Genomic DNA, 17,701 nt, shown 5'->3' with positions numbered 1-17,701 from the left:
AGGGTGGCTGGGTTTGAATCCCTCACTTGGCCACGGGAGTCTTCCAGGTGATCTCAGTCCCATTACAATGTCTTAGCCTAACCTATTCTACAAGGTTGTTGGTTGGGCCCTTCCACACATGCTGAATAATTCACTTTCAATCCACTTTCAATCCACTTTAACGATTGTTTGCAAGTGGGTTTTGCCATTTCACACAGTAAAATCCAGCTGCAAAGCGCGTTGAAAGTGGATTGAACATGCATTATTTGGTATGTGTGAAAACGGCAGTTGTGAGGGTAAGGTAGAGGAGGGGGGGATGAAGTGCGATCAGGGAGAAAAGCGGGATACACATTTAAAAAATAAAATATAATAATAAGTATCTTCAGGATCCTTTGCTTCTTGGTCCCGTACCTCGGGAATGTAAAGAGATTTTCGCCTCAGCGAAGGTCATATTGCTATGGAAGAATCCACCACAAATACGCAGTTAAGAAGCAACAGGGGTTGAGCCGAGAGAACATCTCACATCTGGGCTACCGCTGCACGTTTTGCTCGGCAGCTCTGAACTTTGTGTCCCGTTTCCCCTCTTTCATCCCTCCATTTTTTTGGAACCCGTCATTTACAAAACCACACGGGTTGCTTTCCATTTTCCCGTCTGCTCTATCCTGCAGTCTGCGGTACCCAATACTCACCAGCGCTCTCTCGCACTCATATTTTAGCACTTCCTCCTCCCGCTGCACCTCATTAGATTTCTTTTTTTTTTTTAACCACCCTGTTTTCTTTCTGAACATATAAAACCTTGGCATCCAGAAAAACCATGCCAGACAGGAAAGGGTCTGTTTCTCGAGAGATCTCAGCCCTGCGAAATGGATCGCGTCAGGGTTGCCATGAGATCTTGTGGCTTTCGTAGTAAAAGTTCAGCTTTTGTCAATGGCAGGACAACAAGTGGAATCGGGTCGCCTTTCTTTCGAGGGTTTTCATGACTGCAGGCACTTCTAGGAGGAAGCAAAAGGCAAAGTCTGGTGTCAGCCTTGGATTAAGAAGAAGCATCCCTTCTTTCAGCCATATTCATGAAGCCAAGAGCCAGTGCGGTGTAGTGGTTCAGAGCGGTGGACTCTAATCTGGTGAACTGGGTTTGTTTCCCGACTCCAACACATGAAGCCAGCTGGGTGACCTTGGGCCAGTCACAGATCTCTCAGATGTCTTCCACCTACCTCACAAGGTGTCTGATGTGGGGAGAGGAAGGGAAGGAGATTGTAAGCTGGTTTGATTCTTCTTAAAAGGTAAAGAAAGTCAGCATATAAAAACCAGCTCTTTTTCTTCTTTTTAAACATAAGAACATAAGAAAGGCCATGCTGGATCAGACCAAGGCCCATCAAGTCCAGCAGTCTTTTCACACAGTGGCCAACCAGGTGCCTCTAGGAAGCCCACAAACAAGACGGACTGCAGCAGCATTGTCCTGCCTGTGTTCCACAGCACCTAATATAATACGCATGCTCCTCTGGTACTGGAGAGAACAGGGATGCATCATGACTAGTATCCATTTTGACTAGGAGCCATGGATAGCCCTCTCTGCCATGAACATGTCCACTCCCCTCTTAAAGCCTTCCAAGTTGGCAGCCATCACCACATCCTGAAGCAGGGAGTTCCACAATTTAACTCTTCTTCTTCTTTGCAATGCAAGACTTAGGTCTCTAGAGACAGAGACAATGTGCCGTCAATTGGCAACCAACTCATGGTGACCCAATCTCAACCACTTGCTTATCAAGGCAAGAGACGCTCAAAGATGCTTGCCATTGCCTGCCTCTGCATAGCAACCCCAGTCGTCCTCAGTGGTCTGCCATCTAAGTACCGACCATGGCCAACCCGCCTTAGCTCCCAAGCCCTGATGAGCTTGAGCTAATCTGGGCAGCCAGGTTCCTAAACGAGTTAAAAGGAATGATGCTAACTCTGCAGAGACTAGAAAGGTCAGCTCTTATTCTGCTTGCCAGTTGCAAGGAGAGAGCTGATTAGTCAATGAGCAGTCCTGCTGCTTGCAAGCCGCTCAAGCCTCTTGATGAGGTTACCGTAGAGTTTCTGGTGATTGCTAGAGCTACACTTGTCACTTACGGGTACCTCTAGGAAGCTTCAGCAATTCTATGGTGGTCAGAATGTCCTGTAAGTAGGCAAGATCTTGTTTTAATTTGTAATTTCTCTCTCCAGGATTATCATTTCACCCCTTTTGCCCCCATTTCTGCTTGCCAATCAGCTGAGTACCAGCAGGCAAAGGCTGCAATTGGATGCAGGTCTCCCGCCAAAAGCAGGCAAATGGGAACCCTACCTCTTTCCCAAGGTACCCTTCCCCTTTCAACTTCCTTGACAACAACTAGACCTGTAGGGTTGCCAGGTCCCTCTTCACCACCAGCGGGAGGTTTTTGAGGGTGGAGCCTGAGGAGGGTGGGGTTTGGGGAGGGGAGGGACTTCAATGCCGTAGAGTCCAATTGTCAAAGCGGCCATTGTCTCCAGGGGAACTGATCTCTATTGGCTGGAATACCCGGAAAAAGGCACGTGCCAGGCAAGTCAAAAGAGAGAAACAGTGTGGAGGTGTTTCTATGCTAATGCTAGAAGCCTCCCAGCAAAAATGGGGGAATTAGAGTGCATGGTTTTAAGAGAAAACATAGATATAGTGAGCATTACAGAAATCTGGTGGAGGGGAGAGAACCAGTGGGATACAGTCATCCCTGGTTACAAACTGTATAGAAATGACAGGGAAGGGTGTATTGGAGGGGGTGTTGCTATGTATATCAAGGAAGGCATAGTGTCTAATAAGCTAGAGACCATAAAAAGAGCAGACTTGTCCACAGAATCCTTATGGGTGACAATTCTGGGCCCCAAAGGAGATTTAGTACTGGGGACGTTTTATCGGTGCTTTTCAACCTGTTCATCAATGACCTGGAGTTGGGGTTAAACAGTGAAGTAGCCAAGTTTGCAGATGACACCAAATTATTTAGGGTGGTTAAAACAAAATCGGACTGTGAAGAGCTCCAAAAGGATCTCTGCATACTGGAAGAATGGGCATTAAAATGGCAAATGAGATTCAATGTGTGAGTAAGTGTAAAGTGATGCATATTGGGGCAAAAAATCCCAACTTCACATATACACTGATGGGATCTGTGCTGGCAGCGACAGACCAAGAAAGGGATCTTGGGGTGGTAGTGGAAAGCTCAATGAAAATGTTAACCCAGTGTGCAGCTGCTGTAAAAAAGGCAAATTCCATGCTGGCCATAATTAGACGAGGAATAGAGAATAAAATTGCTGATATCATACTGCCCTTGTACAAATCTATGGTGAGACCACACTTGGAATACTGTGTACAGTTTTGGTCACCACACCTAAAAAAGAATATTACAGAGCTTGAGAAGGTACAGAAAAGAGCAACCAAGATGATTAGGGGACTAGAGCAACTGTCCTATGGGGAGCGATTGGGACGCTTAGGGCTGTTTAGCTTGGAAAGAAGGCGGCTGAGGGGAGACATGATAGAGGTCTATAAAATTATGCATGGTTTGGGGAGAGTGGACAGGGAGAGGTTTTTCTCCCTCTCCCATAATACTAGAACACGGGGTCATCTGCTAAAGCTGGAGGGTGAGAGATTCAAAACAGATAAAAGGAAGTATTTTTTTCACACAACACGTAGTTAAATTGTGGAACTCCCTGCCCCAGGATGTGGTGATGGCTGCCAGCTTGGAGGGCTGTAAGAGGGGAGTGGACATATTCATGGAGGAAAGGGGTATTCATGGCTATTAGTTAGAATGGATACTAGTCATGCTGCATACCTATTCTCTCTAGTATCAGAGGAGCATGCCTATTATTTTGGGTGCGGTGGAACACAGGCAGGATGGTGCTACTGCAGCCGTCTTGTTTGTGGGGCTTCCTAGAGGCACCTGGTTGGCCACTGTGTGAACAGACTGCTGGACTTGATGGGCCTTGGTCTGATCCAGCAGGGCCTTTCTTATGTTCTTATGTTCTTAACCCAGATCTGGCAACCCTAGTTATCAGAGGTAATCAGAATGTCTGACTCATGGGAATATCCATGGTGAAGATTCCAGGAGCAGTTCAAGTTTAAAGAAGTTAAATGACTTGGCCCAGCACAGTGAAAATCAAATGAGTGGTATGTAGGGCTGCCAGGCAGTGCCTGGCAACCAGGGGGAGGGTCAGGGGGCACACCATCATGGGAGATTTTTTTAAAATGCAAACTTGTGTACTTACTGGAAGTTCTTTCTGGAAGTGACAAAGGGTCGTTCTAGGAATCACTGGAAATTCTATGGTAAAACCATAAAGGATCCAGTGATTCCTAGAGTTACCTTGGAAGTGACAATGGGTAGCTCTAGGAATCACTGGAAAATCCATGGCTGAATTTTACTTTTCAGGCTGTGTTGGCAACTCTCAGGAGGCTTGGGGGCAGGGACAGGGGATGGCCTGCAATGTCGTCGGTGCTGCTATGTGACTTTGGGGGGGGGGACCCAAAAATGCTGTAGGATAGCTCTAGGAATCGCCAGAAACTCAATGGTTTTACTATAGAGTTTCTGGCGATTCCTAGAGCTTCACTCCAACCCTTTGAGGTTTTCCCCAGAAGTGACTTAGCAGTGCTTGAGGCCTGGCAGCCCTAGTTTGGATGAGTTTACAGGAGACGGTCCAGCACAACATTATTAAATAACTTTGAGAATGTAGCTTGCTGGCCTGAGAGAGTTAAAATGTTCTGAAAATGAAGACATGGCAAGAATATTATAATGCTCATTGATGCAATTACAACAATAAGGAAAGCTTCCTGGTCGAGGATGAATGAGCAGCAGATTAGCGACAAGCGTGACTGATTTGGGTACAGCAGCCAGCGTTCTTAGAGCAGGACTCAGGAATGTAGAAACGACCATGTCTGACCTGAATAATGTCCTCAAATCTACAAGGCACTGTTCCGATTTCCCAGATTGCCCAGTAGGATCGCCAGCTCCTGGTTGGGAGATTTCGGGGGTGGCGCCTGAGGAGGATGGGTTTGAGAAGGGGAGGGAGTTCAATGGGGTATAATGCCATGGAGTCCACCAGTGCTGACTCTATGGCATCATACGACAGCCAGCGTGGTGTAGTGGTTGAGAGCGGTGGTTTGGAGCGGTAGACTCTAATCCAGAGAACCGGGTTTGATTCCCCACTCCTCCACATGAGAAGTGGACTCTAATCTGGTGAACTGAGTTGGTTATCCCACTCCTATACATGAAGCCAGCTGGGTGACCTTGGGCTAGTCACAGTTCTCCGAGCTCTCTCAGCTCCACCTACATCACAAGGTGTCTGTTGTGGGGAGGGGAAGGTGATTCCTTAGAAAGATAATCGGCATATAAAAACCAACTCTTCTTCTTCCAAAGTGGCCATTTTATCCAGGTGAACTGATCTCCATCAGTTGTAATAGCAAGAGGTCTCCAGCCACCACCTGGAGGTTGGCAACCCTAATGCCCAGTCACTGAAATGTATTTAAGGGTTCTGAATGGTGAACTGGGGCATGGAAAGAGATGTGAAGAGAGAGCAAGAGTCATTGTAGGCCAAGTCTAGCAACTCTGATCCATTTCCAGGAGGGCCAATTTTGGGAGCTGGGTATTGTGCCCTGAGAACAGAACAGACCCCTGTGTGCTCAGCTAGGAATGAATTATTTGCTAATACTATCTGGAAGATCCGAGACCAAACTTAGTGTGTGCTGCAAAAACTGTTCTTGGGGCTGCGCTCACTCCTGTGTTCATGAGCTTATCATGAATGGGGCGCTCTTCACCACCGGTGGGAGGTTGTTGGGCCAGAGCCTGAGGAAGGCAGGGTTTGGGGAGGGGTGGGACTTCAATGCCATAGAGCCCAATTGCCATTTTCTCCAGGAGAACTGATCTCTGTTGCCTGGTGATCAGTTGTAAAAGCAGAAGATCTCCAGATAGTACCTGGAGGTTGGCAACCCTAGTCATGACTGCAGCTAGAAAGTAAGGTATTGTGCTGCCCATTCACAGTGCTGCAAAACTGCCGAAAATCTGCCGGAACTCATTCCTGCCAGCATAAAGCTTTGGCTACTGAACATTACAGCTGACGAAATACCAGTAAAATGCAACAGTAGATCGTGTGTTCATACTGTTTCCCCAGGAGGAATTATGGCACGTTTTCTAATTCTTCCAAGGCGAACCATTTTGCTTCTATTTTGTCTGCAGTTGATATTTTGTCTTGCTTCAATTTCTCCCCATTTGCACCTTTTTCACACGCGTGCTAGAATGGCTCTCTCCAGTCATGCCTTGCAGAGAGCTAAGATGATTGAATGATCGTCAGGACAGTCTATCAGCGTTAGCACCCAAGATCATGGCCTTTAAGCAGCCTGGGTACACAATGAGAGTCCCCAAAGGGGAGGGGCAGTGGCTTAGTTTGAAGAGCATCTGCTTGGCATGCAGAAGGTTCAATCCCCAGCATCTCCAGTTAAAGGGACTAGGCAAGTAGGTGATGAGAAAGACCTCTGCCTGAGACCCTGGACAGCCGCTGTTGGTTTGAGTGGACAATACTGACTTTGATGGATCAAGTGTCTGACTCAGTACAAAGCAGCTTCATGTGCAAATGCTCAGACAGTCAGCCCTACCCTTCAGAATCTCCAGATATGTAGTCCAATGGAACCAGTTCTAGCAGTAGATTGGCAGCAGAGGTCCCGTCCGGGTCCTTCCCAACACTTCTGCTCTTTCATCACAGGACGTTGCCTGGGATTGAACAGAGCCAGCCCAAATAGACGGGTGACCTAGGGTGTCAGGCTGTAAGGAGAACCAGTTTTATTTGCTTAAAACGTTTCTATGCCACCTTTCCAAACAAATAGGGTCCAGAAGGCAGTGAGCATCAAAACATTAACAGATTTCAACTTGAAAACAGTGAAAACATTAAAACAGCATTTAAAACGGGGGTATATATAAATATTTAAACAATTCAATAAAAACATATAGACATACCAACACACCTACAAATTATTCTCTATAGCATTCTCTCCGGGATCAGAGGAGCATGCCTATTACATTAGGTGCTGTGGAACACAGGCAGGATGGTGCTGCTGCAGTCGTCTTGTTTGTGGGCTTCCTAGAGGCACCTGGTTGGCTGCTGTGTAAACAGACTGCTGGACTTGATGGACCTTGGTCTGGTCCAGCATAGCCTTTCTTATGTTCTTATCAGTAGAAAAGAGTAGGAGTTCAGTAGCACCTTAAAGACTAACAAAATTTCTGGCAGGGTGTGAGCTCACTTCTTCAGATACTAGATATGTTCTTATGTTCTTAAGGCTTTAAGAGGGGAGTGGAAATGTTCATGGAGGAGAGGTCTATCCATGGCTACTAGTCAAAATGGATACTAGTCGTGATGCATACCTTTTCTCTCCAGGATCAGAGGAGTATGCCTATTCTATTAGGTGCTGTGGAACACAGGCAGGATAATTCTGCTGCAGTTGTCTTGTGGGGCTTCCTAGAGGCACCTGGTTGGCCATTGTGCGAACAGACTGCTGGACGTAATGGGCCTTGGTCTGATCCAGCAGGGCTTTTCTTATGTTCTTATGATCCAGACGCACTGCAAAAAGACTCTATCTAGCCAACAATTGTTACCCAGGAGGAATGAAGTCACCGATTTGACTCCTAAAATTATATGAAGTGGCTGAACTGACTTCTGCGGGATGCTCAGAATTACTTCTGGATCGTCTAGCAGATGTAACTACCTTGAGGGAAGCACAAACCCTGCTATTGTAATCGCATTTCTGGTGGTAGCAATAAAAAGAGTGATAAATTACCAGGCGGAAGATCCTGGAGGCAGAGACGTCTTGCTTTGAGCTCTGTTAATTGGTCTGGATGGGGTGTGGGAGACTGAGGCAGGTCCTTCCCTTCACAAAGGGCTGGATGAACATTACTCTCTGGGAAAGTATTAAACAATTTGCCGCTAATTGTGATATCATCAGCAAATCTGAACAGCTGTTCTCTCAGCCCAGTGCTGCAACGGGCCAAAGCAAACATTGCCCTGGGACCCAATAGACGGAAAGCACTTTAGAAGACAGCTGGCCGCGGTCTCGAGTTTCCGGGTCACTGTTTTCCAGCCATATTGCTCGGGGTCCAACCCCCTTTTTCACTTGGTTAATAAGAATCCGACTGGCAATATCTTATCAGATCCATGGCGCGTCGTGGAAAAGCACACAGACTGCTGGAGATTACCATCTGAAGCAGAACCTCTACGTCCAGCACAGTTGTTGCTGCTGCTTTCAGTGTTGTAGCAAGAACTGGCCCCGACGCTGGCAATGGATTATGGGTAACATCACGCTAGACGTGGCCGTGGGGTTCCACCAGTGTTCCAACAGTATCCTTGGCTTCCGCATACACCAAAACTCTATAAGAACATAAGAAAGGCCATGTTGGATCAGACCAAGTCCCATCAAGTCCAGCTGTCTGTTCACACATTGGCCAACCAAGTGCCTCTAGGAAGCCCACAAACAAGATGACTGCATCAGCATTATCCTGCCTGTGTTCCACAGCACCAACTATAACAGGCATGCTCCTCTGATCCTGGAGAGAATAGGTGTGCATCATGACTAGTATCCATTTTGACTAGTAGCCATGGATAGCCCTCTCCTCCTTGAACATATCCACTCCCCTCTTAAAGTTTTCCAAGTTGGCAGCCATCACCACATCCTGGGGCAGGGAATTCCACAATTTAACTATGCATTGTGTGAAGAAATACTTCCTTTTATCTGTTTTGAATCTGTCACCCTCCAGCTTCAGCAGATGGCCCCACATTCTGGTATTATGAGAGAGGGAGAAAAGCTTCTCCCTGTCCACCCCCTCATACCATGCATAATTTTATAGACCTCTATCATGTCTCCCCTTAACCTCCCCTTAATCGACTCATGGCACCCCTTTGAATTAATGTCCCCCAAAACGTCCTATCCTTAACAGCTGTGCTTAGGTCTTGCAAGCTAAGGGCTGTGGCTTCCTTGATAGAGTCAATCCATCTCTTGTTGGATCTTCCTCTTTTCCTACTGCCCTCAACCTTTCCTAGCATGACTGTTTTTTCCAGGGACTCTTGCCTTCGCATAATGTGACCAAAGTACGACAGACTCAGTTTAGTCATTTTAGCTTCTAGGGTCAGTTTGGGCTTGATTTGATCTATAACTAACTGATAAGTATCCCCTTACCTTCGTGATATTTCCGCCTTCCTTACCCCTATTTACATGTGCAGAAGCAGATGTGCCATTTCTATACTGGTGGGACTTCTGTGATTCTCAAACTGCACTGGTGAGCACTGTCGTGAACACATAGAGTCATAAAGTCCTAGAGTGAAAAAGGAGCCTTATGGGATACCTAGCTCAACTTCCTTCACCGTGCAGGAAAACCAAAGATGGAGCCTGTCCAACAACGACTGTAGAGCCTCTGCTTGAAGACTGCTGGTGTGAGGAGCAGCCTAACTTCTCCTGAATAATTGATTCCATCCTTGTACTACTCTTACCTTTAGGAAGTTTCTCCGAATATTAAACCAAAATCTGCCTACTTGGAATCTAAACCCATTAGATCTAATCTTGCCTTCTGGAGCACTAGAGAACAAGTCTTGGCTCTCTTCCAATAGACAGCCCTTTAGGTATTTGAAGCAGAAGAAGCAGAAGCAGCAGCAGAAGAAGAAGAGTTGGTTTTTATATGCCAACTTTCTTTACCACTTAAGGAAGAATCAAACCTGCTTACAATCACCTTCCCTTCCCCTCTCGACCTTCCCTTCCCCTCCCCTGTGAGGTAGGTGGGGCCGAGAGAGCTCTAAGAGCTGTGACTAGCCCAAGGTCACCCAGCTGGCTTCATGTGGAGGAGTCGCGAATCAAACCCGCTTCTCCAGATCAGAGTCTACTGCTCCAAACCACCACTCTTAACCACTACACCATGCTGGCTCTCAGTATAATTATTTCTTCCCTCGGTCCAGACTGAACATCCACCTTTCGTTTTTTTTCCAGACTCTTGACTCTCCTCCGAAATTGTTCCAGTTTGTCTACAGCTTTCTTACAATGTGATGCCTGGAACTGGGCACAGTCCTCCAGAGGAGGTCTAGCCAGCACGTCTGGAATCACACAGCATTCCTGATGTCTGAAGACATAGGATGCTGTGTTTTGTACTGACTGTCCTTAAGGGTAACCCAAACTAGAGTGTGTGATAGCATCTTGGTTGGGTACAGAAGGTCACTCCTCAGACGAAAGATGGAACTTGAGCACAACCTGGACTTTAGGCTACAGCTGTGGATTCAGGACAGTGGTAGTCGGAGTGACTCTGGGGCCCCGGGCAAAAGTCAATTATGGTGCCTTTCACTGGCTCTTTATTCTCAAGCCAGCCACTCTGAACAAGGATGAAGTGTCCAGTTTTCACAGCGTCCCTTAAAAATACACCGCAGTTTAAGTTTTGACTTTCTTTTCCACCACCATTTGCTATCAAATGGTGTAGAGGTGTAGAGGTTAAGAACAGTGGTTTGGAGCGGTGGACTCTGATCTGGAGAACCGGGTTTGATTCCCCACTCCTCCTCATGAGCAGCGGAGGCTAATCTGGTGAACTGGGTTGGTTTCCCCACTCCCCCACATGAAGGGTGACCTTGGAGTAGTCACAGCTCTCTCAGCCTCACCTTCCTCACAGGGTGTTGGTTGTGGGAAGGGGAAGGGAAGGGGATTGTAAGCCGGTTTGATTCTGCCTTAAGTGGTAGAGAAAGTCGGCATATAAAACCAACTATTCTTCTTCTATCACCCCACCAGCCATTGGCCCCTCCCCAGGATGGGACCCAGGGTGACTGCCCAGGCTGCCCCATAGCTAAGACCACTCCTGATCCAGAAGGATTTATTTATTTATTTATTTATTCGAAATTGTAGCCCTCCCTAGCCAAAGCTGGCTCAGGGTGAGTAACATCATTTACAAGCCATCCCACATCATATCGACAACAATTTAAAAAATCACAATAAAATTGTGTTGAAATGGCAACCTTTTTATGATTACTATTTACGTGATAAGTAAACAATTTAAAAATCAAGAAACCAAGAATCTATGATGATAGAAGTTATGGTATTAGATTTTCTTAATTAAGATGTTTAACAGTTTAGGATGAATTGCCAAGGCTCGGAGGATGAAATATGTTTTACCTTTTTCCCCCTTCCCTCTTTTTTCTCTTCCTGTATCCCTTTATATTTAAAAAAACCCACACAATAAAATTACAGCTTAAAAACAAACAACCAAGATGGAGCACAGTTCACATTATACCAAGAGAGCCACACAGGCGACCAACCTTTCAAATCTATGCAATTTAACATATGGGAAGGAGCAAGGGTAGGGAAGCCATTAAAGATGATACCCATGGCTCTCCTCAACTATAGGCCTGGTAGAAAAGCTCTGTCTTGCAGGCCCTGCGGGACTTCTTAAGGTCCCTCAGGACCCTGATGTTACCAGGCAGACCATTCCACCAGGCAGAGCCAGGTCCGAAAAAGCCCTGGCTCTCGTCGAGGACAGCTGCACCCTCTTAGGGCCAGGGACCACCAGCAAGTTCTCATCAAAAGATTGTAATGTCCTTCAAGGGGGTGTACCAGGAGAGACGGTCCCAAAGATATGAGGGTCCCAGACCATGTGAGGCTTTAAAGGTCAAAACCAGCACCTTGAACCTGATACAGTACTCCAGCTGGAGCCTGGTTTGCCAAGGTTGTGAACCAGAGAGGCTACAGGAGTGACGTCCTCACCCTTCACATTTTAATTGTGACTGCAAAGATGGATTCGTGGAATGGTAGCTGTTCTGAATGGACTAATCAAGAGCAAAAGGTTGTGATTTGATTGTATGATGCCATTTCTCCCTTGGGCTGATGTCTAAGGGGTTAAGGGGGGGTAAGCTTTAGCTTGGGGGTGATTCAGTCCCCCCACATTGAAGGACAAAAGCCATGACCTTCTTCCATGTTTAGATAACATTAACCTAGCCAGGGGATTTCCAAGTGGCTGGTTACCTGCTTCAGTACAGTTTGTGTTTACACCAAGGGATGCGCTGAGCTCCCCTTTAAAGGCAGCCTGGGGACTGTCTGCTGCGGAGGAGCGAGCATTCGCCGTCTGCTTTTAGCAGCCGTGCTTAAAAATAACCTGACTGCTTGTCAAGGTTATAAACAGAGGGCTGAACAAATTGCCTTTTGAGTTGATTAAAGTGCTCGATGAAGCTCACTCCCAGATGGCTGAGAAGGGCCAGGAGAGGACTGCCTTCGTTTGAACTCTGGCATTCTCCAGCTTCACGCGGCCTTGACGAGCCTCCTTTTCTTATCCGTGGACTTGCCTCTCTCTAGACCGCCGCATTGAAAAGCGCCTGGAAACAGCAGTCAGTCCTGAGCGCAACAGCTAAGTTGCTGGCCAGCGCCAGCCCAACGGCTCGCGCAACAACTTGATTCCAGGAACTGAACAGCTCGCCAGTGCGTTCCCAGCCTTACTTTGAAATGCTGGTGTCCATCCTGAACGCCCTGAAATCCAATTGAAACCATGAAGGCTCACAGATGTACTGTGGCATCAGTTTTGTGGACTACAGGCAGGCCCAGAGAGCCTTCCGATGCGACAGACTGTAGCCCTGTAGACATGACAGATGAGTATACAGGTTACCGGTGGTGAATGGGATGGCATCCCATTCTGCCTTTCTCACTGGAACACAAAGTGGATTACACAGAATGGGTGAATACAATCAACAGGATGGGACATCCAATAGACAATCTGACTTGTAGAAATCTGGACCCAACCGGAGATCAGAAATAATGGTGAAGCAAAGCATAAGTATTAACACAACACATTAAACCATGCAAAAAAATATGTAGTAGGAAATTACTTACCGCCACAAATAGTACAAACTGTTTCCAGTGGTATTGTCGACAGTCCCTAACCTTTCCCCTAAGTTTCTTTCTGAATCATTTTGCTACAGTTTCCGGTGATTCCTAGAGCTACCCTACCTCACTTCCGAGTTTTCCTCGGACGTGACTTAACTACACAGTTGAGCTTGTGCTCCCCCCATGTCCCTGCCACTACCCTCATGTCAGTTGCGGGGGTCGGCCTACCACCCCTGTCCCACACCCGTTCATAATATATCTGAAGTCAGCATGCATGGGCTTCCATTGTTGTCTCGCTCCACAAAGCTGGTTTTCAAAGGTCATTTATTCATGGCTGTCTCCTCGTGGTCACCCTGCTGACTACTTCGGGGCTTTGCTTTGATTATGCTTGCATTTTCCGACCGTCTGAGGTCACCTCACTGCCCCTGCGCATTTCTGCGTGTTTTGCCTGTGTTTTATGGATTCGTATTTAGTAGGGTTGCCAGGTCCCTTCTGCTTACCGGTGGGAGGCTTTTCTGTTGGGTTGCGAGGAGCGATTTGCACGAGCGCATGAGCGCGCACTCCCGGCACGGTAGGGTCACTTCCAGGTTTACCGTGGAAATGCCAGCATCACATGGGGACGCTCTAGCCAATTCCTCTGAAAACTCTATGGTTTTCTATGGAAACGGCTAGAGAGTCCCGCGCGATGCCGGCCCTTCCGGGGCAAACCTGGAAGTGACCCTATCACACGGGACTCTCTAGACATTTCCTTTGAAAACTCTATGGTAAACCACGGAGTAACCATATTGCGCTGGGAGCAAGAGCACTCTCCCCTTCCTCCTTCTGCCCGCTGGCGATCAGCTGCCCAGTGGGCAGTTGGAAACCCTAGTGTTTAGCCAGCATGCAGAAAACACTGGCAAAACGCACGGAAACGCACGAGGAGAGGCGACCTCTGGCATTTGGGAAATGCAAGCATAATCAAAGCAAAGCCTCGAAGTAGTTGGAAGGGTGACCGCGAGGAAACAGCCATGCATAATTGTTAGGGTAGTAGTTGGAGATCTCCTGCTATTACAACTGATCTCCAGCCAATAGAGCTCAGTTCCCCTGGAGAAAATGGCCACTTTGTCAATTGGACTCTATGGCATTGAAGTCCCTCCCCTCCCCAAACCCCGCCCTTCTCAGGCTCCACCCCAAAAACCTCCCACCGGTGGAGAAGAGGGACCTGGCAACCCTAATCCATGTTTTAAATTTTTTGATGTGAGCCCTTATTGTGACTCATCCCAAACTGGAAAATGTTGCGAAAAGTGGGTCGAGCCACGACACGACGAACTGCAAGAGGCTGCCCTGTGAATCCATCCTGTGAATCTTTTTAAAAGGAGTCTGGCCCTCCAGCCTTCAATCGACAGAAAGTTTTCAGAGAATACCCCTTTTTTCTCTAAACGCTTCTTGTCCAGCCCCCCAAAACGTCCAGAACAGAAATATATTCCTTCCTGCTGAAATTTCACAGGGAGCTCAAAAGGCGTTTGTGGCTAATTGGGCAAAAACGTATTTCGGAGATAGGAACCTCAGAGCAAAGGCAGCGCTTCCTTTGGAACGGCCCAGCCTCTTTGTGCCGTCCTATCTCCGCCGTGCAGCTTGGCCAGAGAGCTTCGGCTGGGCTTTCTGGGGCTTACGAAGAACTAGGACAAGATGTCTTTTGTACTGCAAATTTCTTCCAACAAAATGTTCTTATGTCTTGCCTTAAAAAAAGAACATACCATGATGCTTTCCCCAGGGTCGTGCTGAGCTCCTGTTGGCTCCTGTGGCACACCCTGGGTTTCTGGAGACTCAGGAATATACAACTTCAATGTATATACACTTCTGGGTTTTCCCTGAAAGTGACATAGCAATGCAACCGATGTTGCCTTTTTCTCTCTGTGTAGCTGGAGGTCTGGCTTGCCAACCTCCAGGTGGTGGCTAGAGATCTGATCTCCAGGCAATAGAGAGCAGTTCACCTGGAGGAAAATGGCCACTTTGGAAGGTGGACTCTATGGCATTATCCCCCACTGAAATCCCTCCCCTCCCCAAACCCTGCCCTCCTCAGGTGCCACCCCCAAAATCTCCAGGTATTTCCCAACCCGGAGCTGGCAATCCTACCTGACAGCCCTATCACATGGAAAGCGAATGAAGAAGGAAATCAGGTCTGCAAGAATACGGTGGAATTCAATATTAATAATGGGTTTGTCCCTTTTGGCACCTTCTGGAGACAGTTTGAGGGTGAATTGAAACAAAGCCAAAAATAATTCTGGTTCCTAGTGATCGGTTTTGCCAACAAAGAATGACAGGGAGCTTTCAACTTGCTGAAGCAAAAATATCAGGATTGTGATGCCCAGATACCTAATTTTACCTGGCATGATCAGTCAGCTTTAAGTTTAGTTTTTTTTAAGACACCCTTTCGAAATATGTTTTTTTTCCTCTAGTTTCTCTGGATTAGGCTGTCCAGATGTTCACATAATAGCAGGAAAACACCAGATTGAGATCACAGAGCACATAGAGATTGAGGGGAAATGTAGTGCAGAGTTTAGAAGGCAGGCCTGTGAGTAGGGTTGCCAACCTCCAGGTACTGGAAAGAATCCAGACAGCACTCACACAATATATATTAAAGTACTAATTTATAAAGGTGAAGGAAGGTGCAAAAGTGAACAATATATACAACAAGGTAACAACCAGATACACATATAGATATCAATAGCAGTCCAGCAGAAAAAAAGTTCAATATATAAATATCCTGGGAGTCAGGTAAGTCAATGTCAGTTCCTGAGTATCCTGAGTAACAGGTAAGTCAATTTTTATACTCAAATATAGACTTCTTTAAGTGTTGTAAATTGCTGGAAAGCGGAGTCCCAGGCAGGAGCCACGGAGGGAAGCTGTCAGGAGATCAACGGCAGCTTTGGCAATTGGACTCTATGGCACTGAAGTCCCTCCCCTCCCCAAACTCTGCCTTCCTCAGTCTCCACCCCCAAAATACCCAGGTATTTCCCAACCTGGAGCTGGCAACCCTACTTTGGAGTGGCCTGAGGTGAGGCCTAGGAGCCCAGCTGTTTTACCTGCTTGCTGCAGGTGTTTTTTTGAAGAGTGCTTCATTATGGTAAGAGAAGCATAAGAGTGAGGTATCTATACTTAGACTTCAAAAGGCACCCGGTATTGTTAGGGATCAAGTGTATGTGGTTCATAAAGAGCCCTGGATGGAATAAGAAAGGAGGCATTGAGACGTGGAAGAAAAACCCCATGCGGACTTATGAACTGCAGCACTTTGAGAGGAACATACCTATATGATCGAAAGGGAGGGCTTCCTGCTTACTCATAGGAGGCTGTCAATGGAAGCAAAGGGAAGAGGATCACGTATTCAGGCTAGGGTTGCCAACCTCCAGGTACTAGCTGGAGACCTCCTGCCATTACAACTGATCTCCAGCCGATAGAGATCAGTTCGCCTGGAGAAAATGGCCACTTTGGCAGTTGGACTCTATGGCACTGAAGTCCCTCCCCTCCCCAAACCCTGCCCTTCTCAGGCTCTGCCCCAAAAACCTCTTGCCGGTGGTGAAGAGGGACCTGGAAACCCTAAGCTGCCCCCTCTGTGTTCTAAGCTTGACTTTCCTGTATGCCAACATAACTGAAAATTTTCTTGAAGTTCTATGACTAGCCACCTACATTAAAACACACACACACACACACACACACAATGAACACCATGTGCCAACTGATCATCATAAGATTGAAACATCCATAACTTTTCCAACCCATAAACTTCATGGGTCTCTGACAAAATAAAATGGACCGTAATACTGCCAAAATCTCTAAGTCTCTCTTCCTTCAGTTAGTACATGAGGTTCGGAATCAGATATTTATACACTTTTACGAAGTAGTAGGCCATGGCATGTGGATTCCACGTCGAAGATCCAACGAATCACAGAATCATAGAGTTGGAAGGGGCCATCCAGGCCATCTAGTCCAACCCCCTGCTTAATGCAGGATCAGCCCTAGAGCATCCCTGACAAGTGCTTGTCCAGCCTCTGCTTAAAGACTGCCAGTGAGGGGGAGCTCACCACCTCCCTAGGCAGCCGATTCGACTGTCAGACCATGACAATTATAAAGCAATCGCTCTATCTCATTTCTGGAGGCAGCATAAGAACCCAGATATATATGGCATTTTCTTGTCTCAGCCGTAAAACCATATGGTCAGTGCTGAATGTTAAGAAGAGTTGGTTTTTATACCCCGCTTTTCTCTACCTTTAAGGAGTCTCAAAGCAGCTTACAATTGCCTTCCTTTCCTCTCCCCACAACAGGCACCTTGTGAGGTAGGTGGGGCTGAGAGAGTTCGGAGAACTATGACAAGATCAAGGTCACCCAGCAGGCTTCATGTGGATAGGGTTGCCAGGTCCCTCTTTGCCACCGGCAGGAGGTTTTGGGGGCAGAGACTGAGGAGGGCGGAGTTTGGGGAGGGGAGGGACTTCAGTGCCATAGAGCCTAATTACCAAATCGGTCATTTTCTCCAGGGGAACCAATCTCTATCGGCTGGAGATCTGTTGTAATGGCAGGAGATCTCCAGCCACTACCTGGGGGTTGGCAACCCTCCATGTGGAGGAGTAGGGACTCATAACCAATTGTCCAGATTAGTTTCTGCCACTCTAAAGGTCATTAATTCATAGAGTCCCCATAAGTCAGAAGCCCACACACAACACACATATGCAGACAGTCTTAAAAGGGAAGTCAGAAGAAGAAGAGTTGGTTTTTATACCCCACCTTTTCTCTACCTTTAAGGTGTCTCAAAGGAGCTTAAAATCACCTCCCCACCCCACAACAGACACTTTGTGAGGTAGGTGAGGCTGAGAGAGTTCAGAGAGAATGGTGACTAGC

The sequence above is a fragment of the Euleptes europaea genome, chromosome 5, assembly GCF_029931775.1.
Source record: "Euleptes europaea isolate rEulEur1 chromosome 5, rEulEur1.hap1, whole genome shotgun sequence".
In the NCBI taxonomy this organism is placed as follows: Eukaryota; Metazoa; Chordata; class Lepidosauria; order Squamata; family Sphaerodactylidae; genus Euleptes; species Euleptes europaea.
Note: the sequence above shows the minus strand (reverse complement) of the source record.